Genomic DNA, 21,341 nt, shown 5'->3' with positions numbered 1-21,341 from the left:
GTTCTTTAGTTCTTTAATATGATAGGGACATTATCATATGCGTTTTGGCAACTTTACTTGAGTTCTTTAAGTTCTTTATTTCTATAATTAGATAGGGACAATATCATATGCGTCACTAATTTGATGACAAAGCATTTGGCAACTTTACTTGATTTCTTTAAGTTCTTTATATCTATAATATGATAGGGACAATATCATATGCGTCTTGGCAACTTTACTTGATTTCTTTAAGTTCTTTATTTCTATAATTAGATAGGGACAATATCATATGCGTCTTGGCAACTTTACTTGATTTCTTTAAGTTCTTTATTTCTTTAATATGATAGGGACATTATCATATGCGTCTTGGCAACTTTACTTGATTTCTTTAAGTTCTTTAGTTAATAAATATACGGATATTTCATATATTTTTCTTTATATATAATTATATACATTTATCCTATATTTATATGATAGGGACAATATCATATGCGTATTGGCAACTTTACTTGATTTCGTTAAGTTCTTTATTTCTTTAATATGATAGGGACAATATCATATGCGTCTTGGCAACTTTACTTGATTTCTTTAAGTTCTTTAGTTCTTTAATATGATAGGGACATTATCATATGCGTTTTGGCAACTTTACTTGAGTTCTTTAAGTTCTTTATTTCTATAATTAGATAGGGACAATATCATATGCGTCACTAATTCCCAGGAGGGCAATCAATTAAATTATGTGGTACATTGGCGGTTATGTAGATTTTCTAGGCAATCTTATATTTAATAGCTAGGGTCATCAGGGGATTCCTTTAGGGAACCCGGAAAGGTAGGTCAAGTGGATGGTTTCTTCGGAGTCTTCTGCGCTGTAGGCTGTTGTCCAGGAGGTTGACAGCAAGTTGGTTTTGGTGGTTCTCCAGCTTCTCCAGGTGCCTCCTGCTGGCTTTCCTGGACTCCTCGGCGACACTTTGCATTTTGAGGTCCCTTTTGATTGTCGTGTTCCTCACGTAGTAAGGACAGTTGAGGATAAATCTTAGGATGCGGCATTCTGCTCTCTGTAGTCTTTTGATATTTGTATGGGAGGCAGTGCCCCACAGCTCGATGCCGTATGTCCAAGCCGGCTTTATGATGGCTTTGTAGAGGAGTAGTTTGTATCTAGTCGGTAGCGTGCTTCGTCTGCCCAGGAGCCATGTCATGGAGCGGCATTTGTGCCTCATGAGTTTTACTTTATCCCCTATGTGGTCCTTCCATGTGAGACGCTTGTCCAGGGTTAGTCCCAGGTACTTGGCCCTCGAATTGGACGGTATGTTGGTGCCGTTGATGTGGACGGGTGGACAGTTGTCTGGTCTGAGTGTAAACGTGACGTAGGTGGATTTGTCAGCGTTTATGGTGATGTTCCACCTTTTCAGCCATGACTGTATCGTGTCCAGCTCGTGTTGCAGCCCTTGCGCTGCCAGGGTAGGGGTTGTGTCAGAAGCACAGGAGCGCTGTGTCGTCGGCGTAGGTGCATGTCAATATTCTATTGTCTTCAGATACTGGCATATCTGAGGTGAATATGTTGTACAGCACAGGACCGAGTACGCTGCCCTGAGGTACTCCGGCTCTCACCACGTGTTGGGGTGATTTGGAGTTACTGCTCCTCACGTAAAACCTCCTCTCTTCCACGTATGCCTTGAGGAACATGTAGTATGGGGTAGGTAACTGTTGCTTCAGCTTAAAAAGCAGGCCGAGGTGCCACACCCTGTCGAAAGCCTGCCTCACATCGAGGAAGACTGCCGCGCAATACTTCTTGTTTTCGAAGGCATCGAAGACCCTGGAGACGACCCGGTGGCACTGCTGGATGGCGCCATGTCCTTGCCTGAAACCGAACTGGTGGTCAGGGATGGTCCTCTTTTCCTCCAGGATGGTCAGCAACCTCTTGAGGAACAGCTTCTCAAGGATTTTTGACAGGATGGCGAGTAGACTGATCGGCCTGTATGAGCCTAGCTCGGCTTCTGGCTTGCCCGGCTTGTGTATGAGGATAACCTCAGCGCACTTCCACTGAGAAGGAAAGTGTCCCAGTCTTAAGCATTGGTTCATCAGAGCCTTCAGGTACTCTATGCAGTTCGCTGGGAGCAGCTTGAGGGCAGCTGCGTCGATTTGGTCGTGGCCAGGAGATTTGGTGAGCTTCAAGCACGAGATCTCATCCAGAATCTCCTGACTACCTATCTCTGCGATAGGCAGGTCCATAGGGCAGGCTGCGTCAACGAACTGCTTCGTCTCTTCAACGTCTTCGTCTTCACATAGGGCGAATGGCTGAAAGCTGGTTTCCAGGTGGTCAGCAAACGCAGTCCGCTTTCTCTTGGCTTGACCGGCACCATACACCTGCAGCTGTTTTGACAGGTGGCACCCTCCGCGCAGGCCTCTTCAGATATTTGGTGGCGTTCCAGATGTTGTGCTCAGCATTGCCAGGCTCCAGTTCTATTAGGTACTCCTCGAGCGCCTTGTTTCTCGAGTCATGAAGCATCTGTTTGAGCTGCTTGCAGGCTCTGTTGTAGGCCCTCTTGTCGGACGGTGTTCTGCTAGTCTGCCAGACTCTCCTCAGCCTCCTTTTCTCCGATACCATCGACGCCAGTTCAGTCGACCATAGATGGTTGTCCCTGCGGGCCACTTGGGGTCTCTCACTGTTGGTAGGAGGTGTGGGTGTGGCCATCCTTGCCGCCTGCTGGATTTTGCCAGTAAGGCTAGCAACGGCTTCGTCTATGTCTCCTCCAGTGCTGATAGCCGGGTGTGGGTCAACGTTTTCTTCAAGCCAGCTTTTGAACACAGTTATGTCGGTATTTCTCCTGATCAGTTTGGTGCCTCTGGGGGTGCTTAGGAAGGAGGTCCTAAGTACTATCCTGACCATGCTGTGGTCAGAGCACAGCTCGTAGCACCCAACTGTAGATACTTTCGCCGGGTCGATTCCTCTACTGATGCCTAGATCAAGGAGGTCCGGTATTTTGTTAGGGTCACTGGGCCAGTATGTTGGCTCACCCGTTGTGTGCAGATTGCAGCCCAACTCTCTGACGCACCTAAGCAGAGTGCTGCCCTTGGGGTTGACGATCCTGGAGCCCCACCATGTGTGCTTGGCATTAAAGTCTCCGCCAATAAGAAATTTGGGACCCAAGTTTTTCAGCTGCAGTGACAACTCGGGATGGCTGATTGTATAACGCGGGGGCAAGTATGCTGCCGCGATACAGATTTTGCCCGAATGTGTCAGCAGCTGGATCCTGGCGCATTGCATCCATTCCAGCTGCACCGGCTCCATCTCCTCGTACAGTAATCCTCTTCGTACGATTACTGTGGCTCCACCTCTGATCCTGTCCGCTGGGTGCAAGGCGTTGACCACCTCGTAGCCAGGGATTTTGAAGTGAGACCTCGTTGTAAAGTGGGTCTCGCTGACCAGCATCACGTCTACCTGGTTGGTTTTCAGGTAGAGCTCCACTTCTGGCTTGTTCCGCGCCAAGCCGTTAGCATTCCAGATTACTATTTGTGTATTCATGGCATGGTTCTCTGGCAGGAGAACATGGCCATCACCATGTCTTTAAACTGGGAGAACATTGAAGCCATCATGTTCTCCATGCGCTTCATTATTCTCTCCTCCAACGCTGCCTCCCGGTCAATGAGACCTTGTTGGTTGAAGGTGTGTTTGGGTTGCTGTTGCTGGGGGTATCCTCCCCTGATGACGTCAGCGTAGCTAAAGCCAGTGAATGTGGCGTTGTTGGTTGTCGCTGGTGGTGTATGGGCCTCTTTCGGCGGTGGTGTCATCGTCTTCGTTTTTGGCTTAGGGGAAGCCCTCTTCTTGGCCTCGATGTATACTCGACAGCCTTGGTATGACGCAGTGTGCGCCTCTCCGCAGTTACCGCATGTAGCAGGAGCGTCTTTGGCCTTAGTGCACTCGGTAGATGCATGCCCCTGACCGCATTTTACGCAAGTGTACTGCAATCTGCAGTACCTCTTGGTATGCCCGAAAGCCTGGCAGCGGTAGCACTGCACCAGGTCATTGAATTTTCTGGGCTCCTCGGTGGAGACCACAGCGTGGCAGAGCCTGTTGATCTCGAACACCTTTTTATTGTTACTTGAAGGCTCCAAGTTTACGAAGAACATAGCCATAGGTTTCTTTGTGGTTCTCGAGATGGCGTTCTTGATATCTCGAACAGTGTGTCCGAGCCCCTTCAGTTCTTCAGTGATGAGGTCAACTGGCGTTGTTGAATGTAGCCCTTTAATTACCACGCGAAAAGCTCGGTTTTCCTTGAGTTGGAAAGTCCTGAAGGCCATGTTGTGGTTGTCCATGTGGTTGACAATTTTCCGGTATGTCGAGCTGTCTTTCGGCATGATTCTGACGCTACCGCCTCCGGTAGCCTTGTAGGCGAAGCTACCTGGCTCGGTTACTTCTCCAAGGTCAGCTAGCATATCTGCGATGCTGTGCACCCCAGGTATTATGATTGGAGGGGGCTTGGGTACAGTGGCCTCCACTGGTATAGCTGGTTCCTTGGTGACAACGTCCTCTTCGATAGGCAGTGCAGCGAATCGGTTGGTATTTGACAGCAGCTCCTCAGCATCGCTGACCTTGTTGACTTTGGCCAGCTTAGCTGTCTTTTTCTTTAGGGGCAAGGTGAACTGTCGTACCTCACCTGGTTCCTCGTATTCATCGTCAGATTCGCTGGAGCTGGAGCTGGAGCTGGAGCTGCCAGTGGCCGACGTCTTCTTCTTTATGGGTTTTAGTACCTTGGGTACTTTGGGGTTTACGGTCGTAGCTAGATTAGGTGGCTCCTTGCGCTTGCCTGCATTCTTCTTAGGCACCAGCGTTTGCCAACCGTTTTTCTTAGAAGTGGGCAGAGCCACATTATCCACTTCCATATCGTTTTTGCCCATGGTAACTGCGTGCAGTAGCACGTGTCTTTCAGGTTTTGCCTTTCTGTACGAGTGAGTGTTAATTGTCAGGCACAGAAGGGGGGAGCAAAGAGCGCCACCTGCTGGCGCTTTATGGAACTGATTAACGCCCTCTGGCGGAGAAATTTTTTACTATAGGGGTAGAGGCGCCACCTATTTCGAAACTGGTTGTGGTTATCGGGTTCAATTTAGCCAGTACACACACCACTGGAACAGCTGTTCCACCAGCTGAGTAGGCGACGACTGGTGACACCAGACAGCTGATTTGCTAAACACGTGCACTTTTGCAAATAAGTTAACAAAGCATTTGGCAACTTGACTTGATTTCTTTAAGTTCTTTAGTTCTTTATTATGATAGGGACATTATCATATGCGTCTTGGCAACTTTACTTGAGTTCTTTAAGTTCTTTATTTCTATAATTAGATAGGGACAATATCATATGCGTCACTAATTTGATGACAAAGCATTTGGCAACTTGACTTGATTTCTTTAAGTTCTTTAGTTCTTTAATATGATAGGGACATTATCATATGCGTCTTGGCAACTTTACTTGATTTCTTTAAGTTCTTTATTTGTATAATTAGATAGGGACAATATCATATGCGTCTTGGCAACTTAACTCGATTTCTTTAAGTTCTTTATTTCTTTAATATGATAGGGACATTATCATATGCGTCACTAATTTGATGACAAAGCATTTGGCAACTTTACTTGATTTCTTTAAGTTCTTTAGTTCTTTAATATGATAGGGACATTATCATATGCGTCTTGGCAACTTTACTTGATTTCATATGCGTGTCACTAAATTGATGACAAAGCATTTGGCTACTGGCTACTCTATTCTGGGCACTCTGGGCGGCACCCATTATAAGTACATGATAAAAGTACTTATATATTTTATATCGAATCATCAAGCAAAGGATAAGCTTCAGTGGATCGCAGTATGGCAGCTGCTCAACCACTTACAACACCTTGCCTGTTACAAAAGTCGTTTACAATTGATTCTAGGCTTTGTCATTGTATTAAATAATGCTTTTATATGTAACTAGCGCGGCATCAGGTGATCGAAGATCCTCCCAATTTACTATGTTACAAATTACATTGGCATCACATCCATTGTCGTTTATAAAGTAAATTATAAACTTTAAATGGTTTAGAAGCCATACAATGCAAATTGCCCCTTATTTATCATTGCAGTCCAGCACGGATACGACCTTAGAGGCGTTCAGGCATAATCCAACGGACGTAGCGTCATACCACTGTTCGCTCGAACAAGTATTGTGCCATTGGTCCGTACCTGCGGTTCCTCTCGTACTACGCAGGAATGCTGTCGCAACAACGTTTTGTCATTAGTAGGGTAAAACTAACCTGTCTCACGACGGTCTAAACCCAGCTCACGTTCCCTTGCATGGGTGAACAATCCAACGCTTGGTGAATTTTGCTTCACAATGATAGGAAGAGCCGACATCGAAGGATCAAAAAGCGACGTCGCTATGAACGCTTGGCCGCCACAAGCCAGTTATCCCTATGGTAACTTTTCTGACACCTCTTGTTAAAAACTCTTTAAACCAAAAGGATCGATAGGCCGAGCTTTTGCTGTCCCTGTGTGTACTGAACACCGAGATCAAGTCAGCATTTGCCCTTTTGCTCTATGTGTGGTTTCTGTCCGCACTGAGCTGGCCTTGGGACACCTCCGTTATTATTTGAGAGATGTACCGCCCCAGTCAAACTCCCTACCTGGCAATGTCCTTGAATTGGATCATACCTGAGTAATTGGAGTTATACCAAATTTTCAAATCAAAAATACATAAATGCATCGTTTTATTAAAGAATTTGTTTGCGATTATATAACAAACTCGTGATACTTTGATCAAGAAGCTTGCATCAAAACCCAATACCATAAGATATAATAAATATATCCGTATAATGGCTAGGAAATGATACACGTTCCATTTAATCAAGTAAGTAAGGAAACAATAAGAGTAGTGGTATTTCATTGACGATACCAAACCGAGGTCTAATATCTCCCACTTATTCTACACCTCTTATGTCTCCTTACACTGCCAGATTAGAGTCAAGCTCAAAAGGGTCTTCTTTCCCCGCTAATTATTCCAAGCCCGTTCCCTTGGCTGTGGTTTCGCTAGATAGTAGATAGGGACAGTAGGAATCTCGTTAATCCATTCATGCGCGTCACTAATTAGATGACGAGGCATTTGGCTACCTTAAGAGAGTCATAGTTACTCCCGCCGTTGACCCGCGCTTACTTGAATTTCTTCACTTTGACATTCAGAGCACTGGGCAGAAATCACATTGTGTCAACACCCGCTAGGGCCATCACAATGCTTTGTTTTAATTAGACAGTCGGATTCCCCAAGTCCGTGCCAGTTCTGAATTGATTGTTAATTGATAATCGTTATAATTAATAAGAACTAATTGGTTTAACCCAAATAGTATTCTTAAAAATTTTAGCAAGAAAGTTCCACAATTGGCTACGTAACTAAACTATCCGGGGAACAAGTAACTAACATAAATGCTAGAAACTCTATTTACCCAGAACGAGCACATAAACCATGTTATTGTTTCCCAATCAAGCCCGACTATCTCAATCTTCAGAGCCAATCCTTATCCCGAAGTTACGGATCTAATTTGCCGACTTCCCTTACCTACATTATTCTATCGACTAGAGACTCTTCACCTTGGAGACCAGCTGCGGATATTGGTACGGCCTGTTGAGAAGTTTGCGTGTCCCCACCATAAATTTTCAAGGTCCGAGGAGAAAATATCGACACAACAGTATATGTCATGCTCTTCTAGCCCATCTACCATATCTCTCTGCGAAAGACTTCCATGGTAGTACGGCTATAAAACAGAAAAGAAAACTCTTCCGATATCTCTCGACGGCTTCTTTATGGTCGTTCCTGTTGCCAGGATGAGCACGAGGCCCATATTTAATAACAAACGGATACTCAACAGGTTACGGAATTGGAACCGTATTCCCTTTCGTTCAAAATTATTCAAGTGTATTATTTTCGCTTTGTTTATATAATTTGGCATTTTTGTTTTACTTGAAAATTTTCGGCTTTCGCCTTGAACTTAGGACCGACTAACTCGTGATCAACCACTGTTCACACGAAACCCTTCTCCACTTCAGTCCTCCAAGGTCTCATTCGATTATTTGCTACTACCACCAAGATCTGTACCAATGGCAGCTCCATGCAGGCTTACGCCAAACACTTCTACGCATACCATTGTACCTTCCTACTCACTAAAGTTTCAAAATTTATATCACAAGTAATATAAATCATCTACTTTAGCGGTAATGTATAGGTATACAACTTAAGCGCCATCCATTTTAAGGGCTAGTTGCTTCGGCAGGTGAGTTGTTACACACTCCTTAGCGGATTTCGACTTCCATGATCACCGTCCTGCTGTTTTAAGCAACCAACGCCTTTCATGGTATCTGCATGAGTTGTTAATTTGGGCACCGTAACATTACGTTTGGTTCATCCCACAGCGCCAGTTCTGCTTACCAAAAGTGGCCCACTGGGCACATTATATCATAACCTTGAACTTCATATCAAGAAAGTTAAGGTTCTTACCCATTTAAAGTTTGAGAATAGGTTAAGATCGTTTCGACCCTAAGGCCTCTAATCATTCGCTTTACCAGATAAGATTATTTTATATAATATTAAAATGCACCAGCTATCCTGAGGGAAACTTCGGAAGGAACCAGCTACTAGATGGTTCGATTGGTCTTTCGCCCCTATACTCAATTCTGACAATCGATTTGCACGTCAGAACTGTTTCGGTCTTCCATCAGGGTTTCCCCTGACTTCAACCTGATCAAGTATAGTTCACCATCTTTCGGGTCACAGCATATATGCTCAAGGTACGTTCCAGTTAGAGGCATAAATAATATAAATATACATTATACATAACTATATAGAACGCCCCGGGATTGTGTTAATTAGCTATAAATAGTTAAAAAACTAATCCCATTATTAGTCAAGTTAATTACGCTATTAGGTTTATATCCCAATAACTTGCACATATGTTAGACTCCTTGGTCCGTGTTTCAAGACGGGTCCCGAAGGTATCCTGAATCTTTCGCATTGTTAATCATACAAGTGCATATAATAAACACAAAAATCAATGATAATTATGCCATTATATAATTCCGAAAAATTAACGCACTGTAATCATATTAATCTATCAGCACTTTATCAAATTAATAACATTTATTCTGTGTTAAAATGCAAGCAATTTAATTGGAATAAACTATAAGTTATATTTTATGATAAATTTGGTATATGCTAATAGATTACAATGTCCTTATATGGAAAAAATGCACACTATCCTCATAATATTATTTAAATATTACAATTTTAATGATGAATTTTCCATAACGGATATTCAGGTTCATCGGGCTTAACCTCTAAGCAGTTTCACGTACTGTTTAACTCTCTATTCAGAGTTCTTTTCAACTTTCCCTCACGGTACTTGTTTACTATCGGTCTCATGGTTATATTTAGTTTTAGATGGAGTTTACCACCCACTTAGTGCTGCACTATCAAGCAACACGACTCTTTGGAAACATCATCTAGTAATCATTAACGTTATACGGGCCTGGCACCCTCTATGGGTAAATGGCCTCATTTAAGAAGGACTTAAATCGTTAATTTCTCATACTAGAATATTGACGCTCCATACACTGCATCTCACATTTGCCATATAGACAAAGTGACTTAGTGCTGAACTGTTTTCTTTTCGCTCGCCGCTACTAAGAAAATCCTTGTTAGTTTCTTTTCCTCCCCTAATTAATATGCTTAAATTCAGGGGGTAGTCCCATATGAGTTGAGGTTGTATATAACTTTTTCTTGCCATTAATTCTTTATATATAATGATAAAAACATTTTATTAAATTCGTTATAAAATTTCCATTATTTCTTGTAGCAAAGTGTTTTCCATTAAACGAACCAACGAAGAATAATAACATAACCAAGTTTTTTCTATTTCCGAATCATTAATAAGAGACAATTCTAGATGAAAAATAATTCAATTTTTTATGCTAGACATTTCTCAGTATTACTTGATTGAAAAAGAAAATATTTCTCTTCGTTTTTCACATCCAAATGTGAGATAATGTTTTTCATATATATTTTTTAATATTATGAATAAAAATATTATTATTTTATCCAATAATATACCATATGCTTATAAAATTTATAAACAACTTAATTAGCATAGTCTTACAACCCTCAACCATATGTAGTCCAAGCAGCACTATAAAATTAATTAAAGTACATAACAGCATGGACTGCGATATGCGTTCAAAATGTCGATGTTCATGTGTCCTGCAGTTCACACGATGACGCACAGTTTGCTGCGTTCTTCATCGACCCATGAGCCGAGTGATCCACCGCTTAGAGTTTTATAATTCATTTTTATATAATGTCAATTTTGTTTTTATTGAAAGAAATTAAAAATACACCATTTTACTGGCATATATCAATTCCTTCAATAAATGTATTTTTATACCTAAAATAAATGCTGCGAAATGTCTTAGTTTCATATAAGCATTATGTATCATATAATCTGGTTATTTACGGTTTATATTTAACTATGTTTGGGCGATACATACTGCAATTTATATAAAACATTAACCTGATGGGTACCAGGTACAACATTGTATATTTTAGGTTGTTGCATTAGCCAACGTATGCTCATAACTAAGATGAACAATACATATTCGCAACGCGTGTATATTATGGTCCATATACACACAAAGTTCACCATTTTATATTAACAAATTATTTTGATAACCATTATTTTTAATGTTTTAATTCGATTTCCATTTTCGAATTTGATATCTTCGATCTCTCCAATATTCGAAGTTTTATTTTTACATTTCAAAGCCACATATATATAATATTTTTTTTTGTTGTGCCCGCCATTACACAACATGTTAAAATCTTATGAGGTTGCCAAAGCCTCATATAAATAAAAACCCATCAGATTCATTTTATTTTGATTTTAACTTTTATTTTAATATATATTTATATATATATTTTTAATTTGATTCAATTGAATCGTTTCGTTCTATAATCATATCATATTATGCGCTTTGCTTTTGTAAAATTTGGTAATCTGGTAAATTTGATAATATGGTAATATAAATTTGGTAAATTTTTTAATTTGGTAATTTGGTAAGTAATTTTGGTAAATTCAAAATGTATTTGTATTATAACAAATTTTTATTAACGGTAAGGATTTTATACAATAATGATCCTTCCGCAGGTTCACCTACGGAAACCTTGTTACGACTTTTACTTCCTCTAAATAATCAAGTTCGGTCAACTTTTGCGAAACAACCGTAACACGCAAGGCGTCACAGTGATCACGTCCGGAGACCTCACTAAATAATTCAATCGGTAGTAGCGACGGGCGGTGTGTACAAAGGGCAGGGACGTAATCAATGCGAGTTAATGACTCACACTTACTGGGAATTCCAAGTTCATGTGAACAGTTTCAGTTCACAATCCCAAGCATGAAAGTGGTTCAGCGGTTTACCCGGACCTCTCGGTCTAGGAAATACACGTTGATACTTTCATTGTAGCGCGCGTGCAGCCCAGGACATCTAAGGGCATCACAGACCTGTTATTGCTCAATCTCATTATTGCTAGACGCAATTTGTCCATTTAAGAAGCTAGTGTCCTTATAATGGGACAAACCAACAGGTACGGCTCCACTTACATAAACACATTCAAACACAATAAACATTTTACTGCCACCATGAATGAAGGCTATATAAGCTTCAGCACCATAATCCTGAAGATATCTATTTAATATATTTGAGTCTCGTTCGTTATCGGAATTAACCAGACAAATCACTCCACGAACTAAGAACGGCCATGCACCACCACCCATAGATTCGAGAAAGAGCTATCAATCTGTCTTACACACTTATGTTCGGACCTGGTAAGTTTTCCCGTGTTGAGTCAAATTAAGCCGCAGGCTCCACTCCTGGTGGTGCCCTTCCGTCAATTCCTTTAAGTTTCAGCTTTGCAACCATACTTCCCCCGGAGCCCAAAAGCTTTGGTTTCCCGGGAAGCGACTGAGAGAGCCATAAAAGTAGCTACACCCAATTGCTAGCTGGCATCGTTTATGGTTAGAACTAGGGCGGTATCTGATCGCCTTCGAACCTCTAACTTTCGTTCTTGATTAATGAAAACATCTTTGGCAAATGCTTTCGCTTAAGTTAGTCTTACGACGGTCCAAGAATTTCACCTCTCGCGTCGTAATACTAATGCCCCCAAACTGCTTCTATTAATCATTACCTCTTGATCTGAAAACCAATGAAAGCAGAACAGAGGTCTTATTTCATTATCCCATGCACAGAATATTCAGGCATTTGAAGCCTGCTTTAAGCACTCTAATTTGTTCAAAGTAATAGTACCGGCCCACAATAACACTCGTTTAAGAGCACTAATGCAGGTTTTTAAATAGGAGGAACATATGAAAAAATACAAGTATTTAATCACATATAAGAACTCCACCGGTAATACGCTTACATACATAAAGGTATAGTACTAACCACAATTGTAAGTTGTACTACCCGTATGAAGCACAAGTTCAACTACGAACGTTTTAACCGCAACAACTTTAATATACGCTATTGGAGCTGGAATTACCGCGGCTGCTGGCACCAGACTTGCCCTCCAATTGGTCCTTGTTAAAGGATTTAAAGTGTACTCATTCCAATTACAGGGCCTCGGATATGAGTCCTGTATTGTTATTTTTCGTCACTACCTCCCCGAGCTGGGAGTGGGTAATTTACGCGCCTGCTGCCTTCCTTAGATGTGGTAGCCGTTTCTCAGGCTCCCTCTCCGGAATCGAACCCTGATTCCCCGTTACCCGTTGCAACCATGGTAGTCCTAGATACTACCATCAAAAGTTGATAGGGCAGACATTTGAAAGATCTGTCGTCGGTACAAGACCATACGATCTGCATGTTATCTAGAGTTCAACCAATATAACGATCTTGCGATCGCTTGGTTTTAGCCTAATAAAAGCACATGTCCCATAAGGTTCATGTTTTAATTGCATGTATTAGCTCTAGAATTACCACAGTTATCCAAGTAACTGTTAACGATCTAAGGAACCATAACTGATATAATGAGCCTTTTGCGGTTTCACTTTTAATTCGTGTGTACTTAGACATGCATGGCTTAATCTTTGAGACAAGCATATAACTACTGGCAGGATCAACCAGAATAATGTTTCTTTCTTCATATTCCATTCATATTTTTCGAATTGAAATAAGCAATATAAATATTATAGATTTCCATTTTATATAATTCCATTTATTATATCATATTGAAAAATACTTCAATATTTTGCCTTTGGGTAAAATTTTAAATCTCTTTTAATTCGATTACGGCCATTTTTATATAGCATTCGTATTCGTATATTCCATTATATTTTTATACTTGTTTCACCATTATTAACAAGTTCAATAATATATATTTCTATAATTTTGTATTTATATTATACATATTTCATTCTAAAATATCATTTTGTTTCCAACATACATAATTATTGTATCCACACATGTACAATTTTTGTTTAACCAATATAAATATTGAGTTAAATCATTTGCAATTTGATGATAAATTTAAAATTTATCTTTATCCATATAACTCTCTGGTAATACATAACGTAAAACCGAGCGCATATGATTTCTATATTAAAAATTTTGTAATTTTTCCATCATGTAATAAATATGAATATATATATTATACCGCGGTAACGATATAATTTTCCAACTTTACGGCAGGTAATATATTATTAAATAAATAACAATAAATTTGCCTGCCTCCAAAAATTAACGATAATATATGGAAACGATTTGTTATTCTATGTATAATAGAAACTTGACTGTTGTTTCAACGATATTATCTAAAGTCGTATATTCCTATTAACCGCGGAGCCAAGTCCCATGTTCATAAGAACTGAGAAACAAATTTGTACGGATAATAATATACTTTATTTGTAAGTAACCAAATTTAAATCATCATGATCCGAAATATATATTTCGAATAATGCATGAGGTCGGCAACCACTGCCTACCTATAGTAGTTTTTGAACCCGCTGTCCTCAAAGCGGGTATTTTCAATTCTGTTTGCCACCCAACACGTGCTATTCTCTTATATATTAAGAGAATTTTCCTTTATTCATATATAAATGAATTATTTTTTCCATTAATCATATGATAATTGCTCATTTTCATATGTTTTATATTTAATTTCCTTATATTATTGTCAAAATCATATGAATACATAAGTTTTGAACAATACGAGAGGTCGGCAACCACTGCCTACCTATAGTAGTTTTTGAACCCTCTGTCGATCAGAGCGTCGTTTACACTACTAATACCTCTCACTTATATGGGTTTTCTCTATAATACTAAGAGAATATAGGAGTATTTCTGAATTTTTTCCTTTATACATATAATAAATATTCATTTTCATATGTTTTATAATTAATTTCCTTATATTATTGTCAAAATCATATGAATACATAAGTTTTGAACAATACGAGAGGTCGGCAACCACTGCCTACCTATAGTAGTTTTTGAACCCTCTGTCGATCAAAGCGTCGTTTACACTACTAATACCTCTCACTTATATGGGTTTTCTCTATAATACTAAGAGAATATAGGAGTATTTCTGAATTTTTTCCTTTATACATATAATAAATATTCATTTTCATATGTTTTATAATTAATTTCCTTATATTATTGTCAAAATCATATGAATACATAAGTTTTGAACAATACGAGAGGTCGGCAACCACTGCCTACCTATAGTAGTTTTTGAACCCTCTGTCGATCAGAGCGTCGTTTACACTACTAATACCTCTCACTTATATGGGTTTTCTCTATAATACTAAGAGAATATAGGAGTATTTCTGATTTTTTTCCTTTATACATATAATAAATATTCATTTTCATATGTTTTATAATTAATTTCCTTATATTATTGTCAAAATCATATGAATACATAAGTTTTGAACAATACGAGAGGTCGGCAACCACTGCCTACCTATAGTAGTTTTTGAACCCTCTGTCGATCAAAGCGTCGTTTACACTACTAATACCTCTCACTTATATGGGTTTTCTCTATAATACTAAGAGAATATAGGAGTATTTCTGAATTTTTTCCTTTATACATATAATAAATATTCATTTTCATATGTTTTATAATTAATTTCCTTATATTATTGTCAAAATCATATGAATACATAAGTTTTGAACAATACGAGAGGTCGGCAACCACTGCCTACCTATAGTAGTTTTTGAACCCTCTGTCGATCAAAGCGTCGTTTACACTACTAATACCTCTCACTTATATGGGTTTTCTCTATAATACTAAGAGAATATAGGAGTATTTCTGAATTTTTTCTTTTATACATACAATAAATATTCCTTTTCATATGTTTTATAATTAATTTCCTTATATTATTGTCAAAATCATATGAATACATAAGTTTTGAACAATACGAGAGGTCGGCAACCACTGCCTACCTATAGTAGTTTTTGAACCCTCTGTCGATCAAAGCGTCGTTTACACTACTAATACCTCTCACTTATATGGGTTTTCTCTATAATACTAAGAGAATATAGGAGTATTTCTGAATTTTTTCTTTTATACATACAATAAATATTCCTTTTCATATGTTTTATATATAATTTCCTTATATTGTTCAATAAATATACGGATATTTCATATATTTTTCTTTATATATAATTATATACATTTATCCTATATTTATATGATAGGGACAATATCATATGTGTCTTGGCAACTTTACTTGATTTCTTTAAGTTCTTTATTTCTTTAATATGATAGGGACAATATCATATGCGTATTGGCAACTTTACTTGATTTCGTTAAGTTCTTTATTTCTTTAATATGATAGGGACAATATCATATGCGTCTTGGCAACTTTACTTGATTTCTTTAAGTTCTTTAGTTCTTTAATATGATAGGGACATTATCATATGCGTTTTGGCAACTTTACTTGAGTTCTTTAAGTTCTTTATTTCTATAATTAGATAGGGACAATATCATATGCGTCACTAATTTGATGACAAAGCATTTGGCAACTTTACTTGATTTCTTTAAGTTCTTTATATCTATAATATGATAGGGACAATATCATATGCGTCTTGGCAACTTTACTTGATTTCTTTAAGTTCTTTATTTCTATAATTAGATAGGGACAATATCATATGCGTCTTGGCAACTTTACTTGATTTCTTTAAGTTCTTTATTTCTTTAATATGATAGGGACATTATCATATGCGTCTTGGCAACTTTACTTGATTTCTTTAAGTTCTTTAGTTAATAAATATACGGATATTTCATATATTTTTCTTTATATATAATTATATACATTTATCCTATATTTATATGATAGGGACAATATCATATGCGTATTGGCAACTTTACTTGATTTCGTTAAGTTCTTTATTTCTTTAATATGATAGGGACAATATCATATGCGTCTTGGCAACTTTACTTGATTTCTTTAAGTTCTTTAGTTCTTTAATATGATAGGGACATTATCATATGCGTTTTGGCAACTTTACTTGAGTTCTTTAAGTTCTTTATTTCTATAATTAGATAGGGACAATATCATATGCGTCACTAATTTGATGACAAAGCATTTGGCAACTTGACTTGATTTCTTTAAGTTCTTTAGTTCTTTATTATGATAGGGACATTATCATATGCGTCTTGGCAACTTTACTTGAGTTCTTTAAGTTCTTTATTTCTATAATTAGATAGGGACAATATCATATGCGTCACTAATTTGATGACAAAGCATTTGGCAACTTGACTTGATTTCTTTAAGTTCTTTAGTTCTTTAATATGATAGGGACATTATCATATGCGTCTTGGCAACTTTACTTGATTTCTTTAAGTTCTTTATTTGTATAATTAGATAGGGACAATATCATATGCGTCTTGGCAACTTAACTCGATTTCTTTAAGTTCTTTATTTCTTTAATATGATAGGGACATTATCATATGCGTCACTAATTTGATGACAAAGCATTTGGCAACTTTACTTGATTTCTTTAAGTTCTTTAGTTCTTTAATATGATAGGGACATTATCATATGCGTCTTGGCAACTTTACTTGATTTCATATGCGTGTCACTAAATTGATGACAAAGCATTTGGCTACTGGCTACTCTATTCTGGGCACTCTGGGCGGCACCCATTATAAGTACATGATAAAAGTACTTATATATTTTATATCGAATCATCAAGCAAAGGATAAGCTTCAGTGGATCGCAGTATGGCAGCTGCTCAACCACTTACAACACCTTGCCTGTTACAAAAGTCGTTTACAATTGATTCTAGGCTTTGTCATTGTATTAAATAATGCTTTTATATGTAACTAGCGCGGCATCAGGTGATCGAAGATCCTCCCAATTTACTATGTTACAAATTACATTGGCATCACATCCATTGTCGTTTATAAAGTAAATTATAAACTTTAAATGGTTTAGAAGCCATACAATGCAAATTGCCCCTTATTTATCATTGCAGTCCAGCACGGATACGACCTTAGAGGCGTTCAGGCATAATCCAACGGACGTAGCGTCATACCACTGTTCGCTCGAACAAGTATTGTGCCATTGGTCCGTACCTGCGGTTCCTCTCGTACTACGCAGGAATGCTGTCGCAACAACGTTTTGTCATTAGTAGGGTAAAACTAACCTGTCTCACGACGGTCTAAACCCAGCTCACGTTCCCTTGCATGGGTGAACAATCCAACGCTTGGTGAATTTTGCTTCACAATGATAGGAAGAGCCGACATCGAAGGATCAAAAAGCGACGTCGCTATGAACGCTTGGCCGCCACAAGCCAGTTATCCCTATGGTAACTTTTCTGACACCTCTTGTTAAAAACTCTTTAAACCAAAAGGATCGATAGGCCGAGCTTTTGCTGTCCCTGTGTGTACTGAACACCGAGATCAAGTCAGCATTTGCCCTTTTGCTCTATGTGTGGTTTCTGTCCGCACTGAGCTGGCCTTGGGACACCTCCGTTATTATTTGAGAGATGTACCGCCCCAGTCAAACTCCCTACCTGGCAATGTCCTTGAATTGGATCATACCTGAGTAATTGGAGTTATACCAAATTTTCAAATCAAAAATACATAAATGCATCGTTTTATTAAAGAATTTGTTTGCGATTATATAACAAACTCGTGATACTTTGATCAAGAAGCTTGCATCAAAACCCAATACCATAAGATATAATAAATATATCCGTATAATGGCTAGGAAATGATACACGTTCCATTTAATCAAGTAAGTAAGGAAACAATAAGAGTAGTGGTATTTCATTGACGATACCAAACCGAGGTCTAATATCTCCCACTTATTCTACACCTCTTATGTCTCCTTACACTGCCAGATTAGAGTCAAGCTCAAAAGGGTCTTCTTTCCCCGCTAATTATTCCAAGCCCGTTCCCTTGGCTGTGGTTTCGCTAGATAGTAGATAGGGACAGTAGGAATCTCGTTAATCCATTCATGCGCGTCACTAATTAGATGACGAGGCATTTGGCTACCTTAAGAGAGTCATAGTTACTCCCGCCGTTGACCCGCGCTTACTTGAATTTCTTCACTTTGACATTCAGAGCACTGGGCAGAAATCACATTGTGTCAACACCCGCTAGGGCCATCACAATGCTTTGTTTTAATTAGACAGTCGGATTCCCCAAGTCCGTGCCAGTTCTGAATTGATTGTTAATTGATAATCGTTATAATTAATAAGAACTAATTGGTTTAACCCAAATAGTATTCTTAAAAATTTTAGCAAGAAAGTTCCACAATTGGCTACGTAACTAAACTATCCGGGGAACAAGTAACTAACATAAATGCTAGAAACTCTATTTACCCAGAACGAGCACATAAACCATGTTATTGTTTCCCAATCAAGCCCGACTATCTCAATCTTCAGAGCCAATCCTTATCCCGAAGTTACGGATCTAATTTGCCGACTTCCCTTACCTACATTATTCTATCGACTAGAGACTCTTCACCTTGGAGACCAGCTGCGGATATTGGTACGGCCTGTTGAGAAGTTTGCGTGTCCCCACCATAAATTTTCAAGGTCCGAGGAGAAAATATCGACACAACAGTATATGTCATGCTCTTCTAGCCCATCTACCATATCTCTCTGCGAAAGACTTCCATGGTAGTACGGCTATAAAACAGAAAAGAAAACTCTTCCGATATCTCTCGACGGCTTCTTTATGGTCGTTCCTGTTGCCAGGATGAGCACGAGGCCCATATTTAATAACAAACGGATACTCAACAGGTTACGGAATTGGAACCGTATTCCCTTTCGTTCAAAATTATTCAAGTGTATTATTTTCGCTTTGTTTATATAATTTGGCATTTTTGTTTTACTTGAAAATTTTCGGCTTTCGCCTTGAACTTAGGACCGACTAACTCGTGATCAACCACTGTTCACACGAAACCCTTCTCCACTTCAGTCCTCCAAGGTCTCATTCGATTATTTGCTACTACCACCAAGATCTGTACCAATGGCAGCTCCATGCAGGCTTACGCCAAACACTTCTACGCATACCATTGTACCTTCCTACTCACTAAAGTTTCAAAATTTATATCACAAGTAATATAAATCATCTACTTTAGCGGTAATGTATAGGTATACAACTTAAGCGCCATCCATTTTAAGGGCTAGTTGCTTCGGCAGGTGAGTTGTTACACACTCCTTAGCGGATTTCGACTTCCATGATCACCGTCCTGCTGTTTTAAGCAACCAACGCCTTTCATGGTATCTGCATGAGTTGTTAATTTGGGCACCGTAACATTACGTTTGGTTCATCCCACAGCGCCAGTTCTGCTTACCAAAAGTGGCCCACTGGGCACATTATATCATAACCTTGAACTTCATATCAAGAAAGTTAAGGTTCTTACCCATTTAAAGTTTGAGAATAGGTTAAGATCGTTTCGACCCTAAGGCCTCTAATCATTCGCTTTACCAGATAAGATTATTTTATATAATATTAAAATGCACCAGCTATCCTGAGGGAAACTTCGGAAGGAACCAGCTACTAGATGGTTCGATTGGTCTTTCGCCCCTATACTCAATTCTGACAATCGATTTGCACGTCAGAACTGTTTCGGTCTTCCATCAGGGTTTCCCCTGACTTCAACCTGATCAAGTATAGTTCACCATCTTTCGGGTCACAGCATATATGCTCAAGGTACGTTCCAGTTAGAGGCATAAATAATATAAATATACATTATACATAACTATATAGAACGCCCCGGGATTGTGTTAATTAGCTATAAATAGTTAAAAAACTAATCCCATTATTAGTCAAGTTAATTACGCTATTAGGTTTATATCCCAATAACTTGCACATATGTTAGACTCCTTGGTCCGTGTTTCAAGACGGGTCCCGAAGGTATCCTGAATCTTTCGCATTGTTAATCATACAAGTGCATATAATAAACACAAAAATCAATGATAATTATGCCATTATATAATTCCGAAAAATTAACGCACTGTAATCATATTAATCTATCAGCACTTTATCAAATTAATAACATTTATTCTGTGTTAAAATGCAAGCAATTTAATTGGAATAAACTATAAGTTATATTTTATGATAAATTTGGTATATGCTAATAGATTACAATGTCCTTATATGGAAAAAATGCACACTATCCTCATAATATTATTTAAATATTACAATTTTAATGATGAATTTTCCATAACGGATATTCAGGTTCATCGGGCTTAACCTCTAAGCAGTTTCACGTACTGTTTAACTCTCTATTCAGAGTTCTTTTCAACTTTCCCTCACGGTACTTGTTTACTATCGGTCTCATGGTTATATTTAGTTTTAGATGGAGTTTACCACCCACTTAGTGCTGCACTATCAAGCAACACGACTCTTTGGAAACATCATCTAGTAATCATTAACGTTATACGGGCCTGGCACCCTCTATGGGTAAATGGCCTCATTTAAGAAGGACTTAAATCGTTAATTTCTCATACTAGAATATTGACGCTCCATACACTGCATCTCACATTTGCCATATAGACAAAGTGACTTAGTGCTGAACTGTTTTCTTTTCGCTCGCCGCTACTAAGAAAATCCTTGTTAGTTTCTTTTCCTCCCCTAATTAATATGCTTAAATTCAGGGGGTAGTCCCATATGAGTTGAGGTTGTATATAACTTTTTCTTGCCATTAATTCTTTATATATAATGATAAAAACATTTTATTAAATTCGTTATAAAATTTCCATTATTTCTTGTAGCAAAGTGTTTTCCATTAAACGAACCAACGAAGAATAATAACATAACCAAGTTTTTTCTATTTCCGAATC

At 38.5% G+C, this 21,341-nt stretch overlaps 4 non-coding genes across 4 annotated transcripts; all 4 read right to left on the bottom strand.

Moving 5' to 3' along the window:
- Positions 1 to 5,796: 5,796 nt before the first annotated feature.
- LOC113564814 lies at positions 5,797 to 9,757 on the bottom strand. Its single transcript, XR_003408320.1, has one exon. It is a non-coding gene; the product is annotated as a large subunit ribosomal RNA (ribosomal RNA).
- A 389-nt stretch (positions 9,758 to 10,146) lies between these two features.
- Positions 10,147 to 10,325, bottom strand: LOC113564817. The gene has a single exon (XR_003408322.1). It is a non-coding gene; the product is annotated as a 5.8S ribosomal RNA (ribosomal RNA).
- An 849-nt stretch (positions 10,326 to 11,174) lies between these two features.
- LOC113564809 lies at positions 11,175 to 13,169 on the bottom strand. The gene has a single exon (XR_003408315.1). It is a non-coding gene; the product is annotated as a small subunit ribosomal RNA (ribosomal RNA).
- A 4,052-nt stretch (positions 13,170 to 17,221) lies between these two features.
- On the bottom strand, positions 17,222 to 21,182 carry LOC113564813. The gene has a single exon (XR_003408319.1). It is a non-coding gene; the product is annotated as a large subunit ribosomal RNA (ribosomal RNA).
- Between the last annotated feature and the right edge of the window lie 159 nt (positions 21,183 to 21,341).

The sequence above is a fragment of the Drosophila erecta genome, unplaced genomic scaffold, assembly GCF_003286155.1.
Source record: "Drosophila erecta strain 14021-0224.00,06,07 unplaced genomic scaffold, DereRS2 tig00000977-arrow-arrow-pilon, whole genome shotgun sequence".
Lineage (NCBI taxonomy): Eukaryota > Metazoa > Arthropoda > Insecta > Diptera > Drosophilidae > Drosophila > Drosophila erecta.
Note: the sequence above shows the minus strand (reverse complement) of the source record. Positions and strands in the feature narration are given on the sequence as shown.